This window comes from Colobus angolensis, unplaced genomic scaffold, assembly GCF_000951035.1.
Source record: "Colobus angolensis palliatus isolate OR3802 unplaced genomic scaffold, Cang.pa_1.0 Scaffold62, whole genome shotgun sequence".
In the NCBI taxonomy this organism is placed as follows: Eukaryota; Metazoa; Chordata; class Mammalia; order Primates; family Cercopithecidae; genus Colobus; species Colobus angolensis.
This window is the reverse complement of record NW_012119821.1, coordinates 12,161,377-12,171,894: the sequence shown is the minus strand read 5'-3', so window position 1 is coordinate 12,171,894 and position 10,518 is coordinate 12,161,377. Positions and strand designations below refer to the sequence as shown.

General features: G+C 42.0%; 1 pseudogene; it reads left to right on the top strand.

Moving 5' to 3' along the window:
• The first annotated feature begins 8,745 nt into the window (after positions 1-8,745).
• On the top strand, positions 8,746-9,154 carry LOC105527410 (annotated as a pseudogene).
• The last annotated feature ends 1,364 nt before the right edge of the window (positions 9,155-10,518 follow it).

Sequence of the window (10,518 nt, the reverse complement as noted above, 5' to 3'; positions counted from 1 at the left end):
TCTGAGGGCTTAGGTACCTGAACAAAACCAGGTAGTGTTAGGAAAAAAGTATAGATTGATCCAGGGTAGGTCATCTACCTTCTACACTACAGAATATTAGCAAGGTAAACATTATACTTTCATTTAGTTCAGCCTCCTAAGTTTTCCAATGTGATGGCAATGTCACACAATGAAGTATGGGTAAAGTCAGATCTAGCGATTTTTCTTACATTCCAAGTCATAAGTTTATTTTGCTGTAGTGTTGTTTTGTCTTAACTATATTAAACTGCCTCTTAAGCAAGTAACACAAAACCTGTTCACCCTAACAAGTACATATAATAAGGGTTCTCCAATTCTAAAGTCTGATACTCAGTGAGTTCCCAGACCCACGCATCTTATACTGTGCCCACCAGAATGAGAGGTCCAGGAATTCTGCCACACCATCGAAGTCAGTGGTTCTTAACCTGATTGGGCAATAGGATCACCCAGGGAACTTACTAGAAGTACCCACGCCAGAGGATAGTGACCCAGTGGGAATGAGGTGAGGTCTAGGCATCTGTATGTTTTTTAATCCCAGTTGAAAGACAGTTAGAGACTGGAAAACTGAAGCTTGGATTGGAGAGAGCATTAATTCACTGTATACTCTTTTGTGTGGATTCAATTTTTTTCATTATGTATCTATATTATTCTCTTCCCTTCCTTTTTCTTTTCTTGATTAAGGTCCTCAGTGTTTCTGAAGTGCAGACAACGAGAACTATCAATCTATATGATCAAATATCAACCTTTAGGTTGAATACTCTAGAGCAAAAAGTGTTTAAAGTTGGTTGTCAGAGTGATATTTAAACATAATGACTTTTTTTTTTTTCATAGAGATCTGGGGTGGGGGCATCTTACTGTGTTGTCCACACTGGTCTCAAACTCATGGTCTCAGGCGATCCTCCCACCTCAGCCTCCCAGAGTGCTGGGATTACAGGTGTGAGCCACTGCACCCAACCCATACTGCCTTTTTAATGAAAACTTTGAGGCCAACAAATTGGTCAGTGCTAACACCTAACTCAGAATCTTGGACTCATTTTTTGGGGTTTCTGGACAGACCACAGAGTCTGGAATATGTCCCAGTTTTTGAAATGAAATAACATAGATGACCAGATCATTTTGTTGACAAAGAAAACTCCGGAGAACCTTGTTCGGCTTTCCCTCAAAAGAAGAAATGATGAAATAATTTGTAACTGAAAACAGCTCCATGCTGTTTGCCATCAGTCCTCCGACACATAGGCCTCCAATGACAGACAGAGACCAAAGTAAGATCTCACTGTTTACTTTAAGACGTTTTTGTAGAGGTACTTCTCCAAGTCTCTTCTAAGTGATCAGAGACACTGCCCCTCTTTGAATTACAGCTCTAAGAAGCAGGAATCACTAACTAGATGTTTTAAAACCCCTTTCACTAGCAATTTAAAGAGATTAGAGGTTTGATGGAGAAAGATGTGTTTGAAAAACATTAAAACAGTAGACATTGTTTTCAGAAAGAAACATCCTTTAGTCACACTTTTGTAGCTAGTTATAGTCTGATGGAAATCAACTACAAAGAAAATTCAGTGTAGCCTAATGGTCATTTTCACAAGAGTACACCAGATCACTTGCGGCATAGCAGTTACTCCCTTTTGTAATTGTATTTCACATAGGATTTTTTTTTTTTTTTTTTTTTTGAGACAGAGTCTCGCTATCACCCAGGCTGGAGTGCAGTGGCCGGATCTCAGCTCACCGCAAGCTCCGCCTTCGGGGTTCACGCCATTCTCCTGCCTCAGCCTCCCAAGTAGCTGGGACTACAGGCGCCCGCCACGTCACCCTATTTTTTTAGTAGAGACGGGGTTTCAGCGTGTTAGCCAGGATGGTCTCGATCTCCTGACCTCGTGATCCACCCGTCTCGGCCTCCCAAAGTGCTGGGATTACAGGCTTGAGCCACCGCGCCCGGCCACATAGGATATTTTTAAACCTGCATATAAATTGTCTGACAAATCTCTATGTCTACCATATCTGGGGTATTGTTCCTCCTATGAGCCCAAAGCCGTAGCTTGCCCTTAACTAACTACAAACATTTTAGGTACAAATTGCCGCTCCTTCCTTCTGTATATCAACATTGCATATAGCCATATACGGCTAATTTTCTTCTATAGGGGCTTCCTATCCTTATAACACCTGGAGAAACAGATGTTCCTCAGCAGCCCTGACTTTAGAGGCAAAGCTTATCTGTGTGCAGGATGGAAATGCTAGGTAACTGTCCAGAGGAAGAGCTCAGAGGTTGTCTCATCCATGGAATTCATGCAGTATAAGTGACTTAGTCTGAGGAAACACTGATCTGAGCCATTGGCACCAAATCTCCCATTGCTCCTTTAAAGTAGCTCACCCTTAGTTTGGGCCTGTGGCCTGGAGGTACATCCAAGATGGACCAAAAGATCCAGATTAGTTCCAGGCAGCAACAAAACAGTCTAGAAGAAGGAAGGCCAACCTTTTCCTAAGGCTGCTTCCCCGCAAAGTATTGATAAGAAGAAAGCCAAATTTTCTGTTTTCCAGGCTTTTTTTCTATTCCCATCCATCTCCCTCGGCTTTAAATTTCCAAATATATCAAATATAATTTTTTTTTAGATGGAGTGTCACTCTTCACTCAGGCTGGAGTACAGTGGTGCAATCTCAGCTCACTGCAACCTGGCCTCCCAGGTTCAAGTGATTCTCCTGTCTCAGCCTCCTGAGAAGCTGGGATTACAGGTGTGCACCACTACACCAGGCTAAATTTTGTATTTTTTTTTGTAGAGACGGGGTTTCACAATGTCAACCAGGCTAGTCTCAAACTCCTGGCCTGCAGTGATCCACCTCGGCCTCCTAAAGTGCTGGGATTATAGGTATGAGCCACCATGCCTGGCCTCAAATGTGATTATTCTTAAAAGCAAACCAAGTTCTACAGAATATATATATTTTTAGGTGAAACTTGATATTTAGTGTTCTACACTGCTTTGAAAAAATTGAATCTTTTCTTTAGTTAGAAGAAGGGGAGAGAACTAACAGTTGAATTCCTATTGTGATCTATTATAGATACATGTTGGATTTTATGTCATCTCATTTAATCCTTGTAACTATTCTGCAAAATAGTTACATTGTGTAACTTAATCCCCAAACAGTGTCCACTGTGTACTTTTTCTGTTCTAGGGACTCTTACAGGGGTTAGAGACCTTGTGATCCCGCTAGGAACTCAGTCTGGTGGGGAAGATAGCATGTGAATGACTAATTACAATACAAACAGTAAAGTCCCATAATATGTAGATGAACAGAAGGATATTCGAGCATACATTTTAAATTTAAATTTCTTTAATATGGGCACCAATCAAAATGGTAGGCTTACCCCAAAAAACATATTCTGAGGCTGTTGCAAAAGACTCCAATATTTTGATACAAAAAGCGTTCTAAAAACAGATGGGTAACTAACTAGTAATATAGGTACCTGTTTATCTTTTTTTCTGTAAGGGAACTCTGGAAAGGTTTCTAAATACTTTTTTCTTCTAACAGAGTTACTTATTTCTAACAAAGTTATTTTATCTTTTTATTTTTATGTTTTGAGACAAGGTCTCACTGTGTCACTCAGTGCACTGGAGTGCAGTGGCACGATCTTAGCTTACCGCAGCCTTGACCTCTTGGGCTCACAAGATCCTCCTGCCTCAGCCTCACGAGTAGCTAGGACTACAGGCATGTGCCACCACATATGGCTAATTGTTTTTTTTTATTTTCTGTAGACGTGGAGTCTCCTCATGTGGCTCAGGCTCATCTCAAACTCCTGGCCTTAAGTAATCCTACCACTTCAGCCTCCCAAACTGTTAGGATTACAGTTGTGAGCCACTGCACCTGGCCTGATTTCTTTTTTTTTTTTTTTTTTTTTTGAGACAGAGTCTCGCTCTGTCGCCCAGGCTGGAGCGCAGTGGCACGATCTGGGCTCACTGCAAGCTCCACCTCCCGGGTTCACGCCATTCTCCTGCCTCAGCCTCCCGAGTAGCTGGGACTACAGGCGCCCGCCACCTCGCCCGGCTAGTTTTTGTATTTTTTTTAGTAGAGACGGGGTTTCACCGTGTTAGCCAGGATGGTCTCGATCTCCTGACCTCGTGATCCACCCGTCTCGGCCTCCCAAAGTGCTGGGATTACAGGCTTGAGCCACCGCGCCTGGCCGCCTAATTTCTAATGATAGTATTTGCCAGTAAAATAACTTAAAACAGGCTGAGTGTAATAGCTCACATCTGTAATCCTGGCACTTTGGAGGGCCGAGGCAGGTGGATCACTTGAGGTCAGGAGTTCAAGAGCAGCCTGGTCAACATGGTGAAATCCCGTCTCTACTAAAAATACAAAAAATGAGCTGGGCATGGTGGCACACACCTACAATCCCAGTTACTTGGGAGGCTGAGGCAGGAAAATAGCTTGGACATAGGAGGCAGAGGTTGCAGTGAGCCAAGATCACGCCACTGCACTTCAGCCTAGGCAACAGAGCGAGACTCTGTCTCAAAAAAAAAAAAAAAATCAAATATTTTAAAGAGATTTTACCTAGTCATTCATACTCTTACACAATTTTAAAAATATTTTCATGTGGCCTACAAAAATACATACAATAGCACAGAATAAATGAAAATAGTAGCAAAATGACTATATCTGTGTATCTTTCTATATCAATTTCCTCTCAATATCAATTTCCTATTCCCCACAAATAGCTATTTCCTCTTTCCTGGTTTTAATTATTTGTGGCTATCTGGAAAGCTCTGGTTTCCTCTGGAACTGATCAGTGCCTTGCTCTGGCCCCAGCCTGCCCTGGCTTGTCTTCATGTGGGGTCTGCGTCACCTTCTTCACAAGCACAATTCAGTCTCCAAATGACTCAGGCAAGAACTTTCGTCTCAAACAAATCTGTTTATCAGAGAGCCATTGGATCGTAGGTTATAGAAGCCTCAACAAACAAGATATTCCATCTCAAATTGATGACCTCTTGGCAAACACAATAATGCCTCCCAGGGAAGCATATGATTCTCAGGAACACCACGGCACATCATCAGCCACAGTCACTGAAGGAAACAGGTTAGGCATCTGCTCACTGGCACTTCCTGGTTGAAGTACAATTAGTGTCTTTTTTGAATATGTGCAGCTTTGGGATTATTAATTTCAGCATGAGAAATCATTAGTATTCTTAATTTAAAGAGGAAATCTTTGGACAGGAGTCTGCGGCTATAAATCAATACTAAAGATTTTCTCTGAATTATGATGTTTTTACCTGACTCTGAAAATGGATTTTTTTTTTTTTTTCCCTTTTCATTTTTGAGCTTTTGAATTTGACTTGGCACACGGACTCTGTCAGGTTCCTGTGGTGAATTGATAATGAAATTAGGAGAGACAGGGTCCATTGACTTAGAAGACCTGTGCCATTAGTTAAGTCTTCCCTCTGTTTCTGCAACTGGCTTGACACCCACTTAGTCACCTGGGTTTTGGCACTTGCCTCTGACACTAACACTTGAGAGAGCAGAGCTCAGAATGGAGATGAGGAGGTAGCACAGTAAATAGGCATTATCAAAAAAAGACAGAGGTAAAATCAATACCTCCATTAACATCGAGAAGCAGACTTTTCAAAGAACATTTATATGTTTAGCTGACAGTAATGTATCAATAAGACTACTTCCTTTATAGGTCACAAAGTATGTAACTATCCCTATGGTGTTATTTATTTTTCTTCCCATTTGGCTGAGAAGAAGGATTTAAAACTAAAAATAAACAAAAAACTCTGCCCAGCAAAAATACTCAAATAAAGGGTACAATTTTCAACAAAGTAGATACAACAAAATTCTAGTAATATACATCAAAAGTATTAATAATGTACAGTAAAATAGCTATTCTCTTGAAGTTTGTTGTAAGACTTTGATGGATACGTGTATCTTTTTATAAGGTCATTACTTTTGTGATGCATGTGACTTGAGATACCTGTATTGCAATGAACTGTATGTTTCTGGTTTTGTTTTAACGGCATTGTGTTACTGTTGTTATCCTGTCATTTTCAAATACAGGTTTAATTCCTGGTTTTCACATTCCTTAGCTCTGTGACTGTCAGAAGTCAACTTATATCATGCTCGGTTTCCCTATGTGTTACAGTAGTAGTAGGAGAAATAAGTGATAGATGTGTGTAAATGCCTAGCACAGTGCCTGGCACAAAATACAGTCTCAGTAGATGCTAGTCCCCCACCTCCCCACCCCACCCCTCATTGCTTTCTCTTCCTCCCATGTTGGTCCCCTTGCCTCCTCTGCTTTGCTATCTCCTTCTCTACACTGTCAAAGGAACATCTTTGGGCAAAGGAGACCACACTCATTTATGTCAGATAACACATTGACCTGGTGCCCTTCACTCCAGTGTAAAGAGGCTGGGTACCTCCCCTGTAGCTGTCATCCTTGCTCCTCTGGTGTTCTTTGCTAGTGCCTGTGCACAGGAGCCAAAGCTTGGTATGGCCACCTATCATCACTAAGCAGTGTAGGATGTGGGGCCTGTCTCACCTCCAGGAACAGAAGTTGGAGCAAATAAAAAGACGTAGTCTGTCAACTTGGACTTTGCAGGACACTCTGAACTTGAGTCCAATCTTCAAGAAAGAACAGGTTTAGAACAAAGAAGTATTGAGAACCTTGAAGAAAGTGAGATCGCCTTAAAATCCATCTGAGCAAAAGATAGGCTCAGCAGTATCTGACATGCATCCTAGACTATGGAAAAGCACATTTCAAAAAGTTCAAAGAAAATATGTTTGGTCCCAGGGCCAGAGAGTTTTCTAGAAGAGTATAAATAGGTCCAGAAGGACTAGAAAATTAAATTCTAACTATATAATAAAAATTAGCCAGATATGGAAGAAAAACTAAAGAAATCAATATGGTTTCTTGGGAACTCTCCTTGGAGCTCAGATATTAAAAGGCATGTCTGAACGATCAAAGAACTTGTAGCCAAGAACAAAAGCAATTCAATAGCACAAACCTAAAAGAATGGTGTCATATAGTATAAAGTGAAAAATAAGCACAATTTTGCTGAATAAAAGGTTAAAAATGACTTTTACTAATGTGTACAGAGTAAGAACAAGGAACTGTTAGCCACATTTCTAAGAGATCATGATGTAATGGCAATGAGACAAAGAGAAAATAGAATGACTTAACTCCATTTTGCTTGTGTCTTTTCCACTAGAAGAATGACCTTCAGACTGAAAATGCAGATGTGGCTGACAACTGCAGACAAAAAGTGTTCTCTATCAGGCAGGGAGCCCCGGGGTGATTTTCCATAGGCCAGTGTCAGCAGTATGAAGAAAACTGGAAGCCAGAAGCCGGGCAACTACTGTGATGGCCCATACAAGAGGAGATAAGGACACAATGAGGCAGTCCAGAGGAACAGAGCAAAGCAGGCACAGGGGAGAGGGGCTGAGAGGGCGGAAATGACAGAATAACCCACTGCAAAGCCTCTAGAAAAGCGCTGGATGTGCTGCTTAAGGTGAACTTACAGAAGGAAAGGATTCCACACATCTTTTGTGGAAGCAGAAAGCAAACAGGATGGGGAAGGGGAGAGCAACCACATGAGCCTATTCACGGAGACAGAAAGTGGGGCTGTGTTGGAGACATAGTGAGAATCCCGGTTCATCAGAGTCACAGGTTATTTCCAGGGAAATAGCTGGCTATAAAGGGGCCTTAGAGGAAGGGATAAACACTATGTCTGAAGGGTTTACTACCTGTCAGAAAGTCTCCAATGAGCGCTCCACACCTGATGAGGATCCAGAGAGGAATTAAAAACAAAACAAAACAAAAAAACACACACATATAGAGCCATTCATTTGCCTCCTCATTCTGGGGATACCATGTAATCTGAATATAGAGTTGAAATCTGAAGGAATCAAGAGTTTCGTGAACTTGTTTTGTTTTGTGTGGGATTGATCAGTTAACAGTGAAACTGTTGAAAACTGTGGACAGAGCCACCCCTCCTCTCCCTCTGAAAGGCAGGGAATCTGGATTAATTCTTTAATTTCAGGGTGTTAATGCCAGTAAAGAAAGCCTTGTGGTACCACCAGAGCCCATGCTGAGGCTTCCTAAGGCCGACTGGGTGGGGGGCGGTGGTCATGAGAAGGAAGTGACATATGGGCGGAGAACTTCCAGACCAGTAGAGCTTAGCCTGAAGAAATACTCCGCATGTTTGGAGTGTGAAAACTGTATTCAGACCAGGGTGCCTCACTTTAAAGAAAAATGTTGCCAAACTGAACTCTGCCAGATGAGGAATCAAAGATGGCTAGCTAGGAGGTAACTGACACAGCCGGAAATCTGGTTGTCAATTCCATGTAGCCTTAGAGGAAGAATGTCACCCAATTCTGAGGCAATCTAGCGTCAAGGTCAAGCTCAGAAGCTCTAGACCCAAATATGAGGGTTAAAATTCCGGCCCTACTATGAATTACATTACCTTTTCTGTATAATAACATTAATAATAATAATTGCATAGAATTGTTGGGAGGATGAAATGAATTAATACACATCACGTGCCTAAAACAGTGCCTGGAACATAGCAGTCACTCAATGCATGTTGGTTATTATTAATATTATTATCCAGTGAATAATAGTTATAATAAAACAGATAGGTATATATTGCTATATTAAAGAATATTTCGCAATTCAAATCGTTGAACAAAGTAATCAGGGTTACCTTTTAAATAGCCCCTGAGGCTGCTGCGAGAGGAGCCGCCGCCATGTCTGCGCAGCTGCAATGGATGGTCGTGCGGAACTGCTCCAGTTTCCTGATCAAGAGGCGTAAGTAGACCTACAGCACAGAGCCCGATAACCTGAAGGCCTGCAACTCCTTCCGCCACAACGGGCTGATTCACTGCAAGACTGTGGGCGTGGAGCCGGCGGCCGACTGCAGAGGTGTGGTACTGGTCATGAAGCGGAGATCCAGCCCGCAGAAGCCTGCCACCTCCTATGTGCGGACTATCATCAACAAGAATGCTCGCGCCACGCTCAGCAGCATCGGACACATGATACTCAAGAACAAGTATGCCCTGACCTGCGCATGGCTGCCATCCCCAGGGCCAGCGCCCTGCACAGCAGAAGCCTGTAATGGTGAAAAGGAAGCGGATCCGCCCCACCAAGAGCTCCTGAGGCCGCGCCCCCAAAGCAATAAAAAGTCAGCTGGCTTTCTCAAAAAAAATTATAATAATAAAAAAAAAATAAAAAAGTTAAAATGTTTAACCAGAGATTAGAGGATCATCTGAAAGAAGCAAGGAGGAGCTGCTGCCTGCTTTCAGTAGACAGAGGAACTGGCTGAGTCTAGTTTTTCTGACTTTCGGAGTATATACGTACATATGTGTGTGTGTATGTGTGTGTGTGTGTATATATATATATATATATATAGTGACAGGGTCTCGCTCTGTTGCCCGGTTTTGGGTGCATGATCATAGCTCACTGTAACTTGGATCTCCTGAACTCAAGTAATCCTCCTACCTCAGCCTACTGAGGATGAGAAATGTGTATTTCAGGATAGGTGCGGTGGCTCATGCCGTTAATCTCAGCACTTTGGAAGACCGAGGCAGGTGGATCACCTGAGGTCGGGATTTCGAGACCAGCCTAATCAACATGGAGAAACCCCGTCTCTACTAAAAATACAAATTTAGCTGGACATGGTGGCGCATGCCTGTAATCTCAGCTACTTGAGAGGCTGAGGCAGGAGAATCGCTCGAACCTGGGAGGCGGAGGTTGTGGTAAGCCAAGATCGTGCCATTGCACTCCAGCCTGAGCAACAAGAGCAAAACTCCGTCTCAAAAAGAAAGGGCATTTCAAGTGCTCTTCATTTTGACTAATAGATGTATCACTGGCAGTAAAGTATTTATTAAATGTCCTGTGAAACATTCCTTGTCAGGAGCAAGTATCTATTTTATAGATTCCCAAGGCCATAGATCTTAAATTAGGACATCGCTGTGTATTTCAATTTGCGTTGAGTCCAATCCTAGGGAAAGCTATAGGTTCAGTCGATAAGGCAGAAATAAGAATACAGACTTGTTCATAGGAATTCATTCCAAAATGTGAAATCAAGGAGATTTAATCTACTGTCAAAACTGCCACAAACATTTCTTACACGTTTCTTTGTCATTAGTGAACTAATTGTACTTTAATTGAGTCAGCAGTGAGCAATAAGAATCCATTAGTAAATACAGTAATATAGTACAGATTTTTATTTCCTTCAAGAGCTCTCCTCAGAATTCATGATCTCAGTGAGAACACTGGTAATCTGTGAATTATCTGGGCTCTCAAATTGCAGAAAAGAATCAAAGGAGATTTAGAAAGGAGCAAGATTTAGAAAGGAGCATTGGCCCATTTTACTGAGAATTCAGCCAGGCTGATCTGCTCAATGGTTAAAGAGTAACAGCAACTACATTAAACACCAGAATGGTCAGTGCAATTAATGCAATTAAAGTAATTAGTCCTGGCAGCTGTAAGGTCAAATAGAGGTAGCTTTGTAACAACAA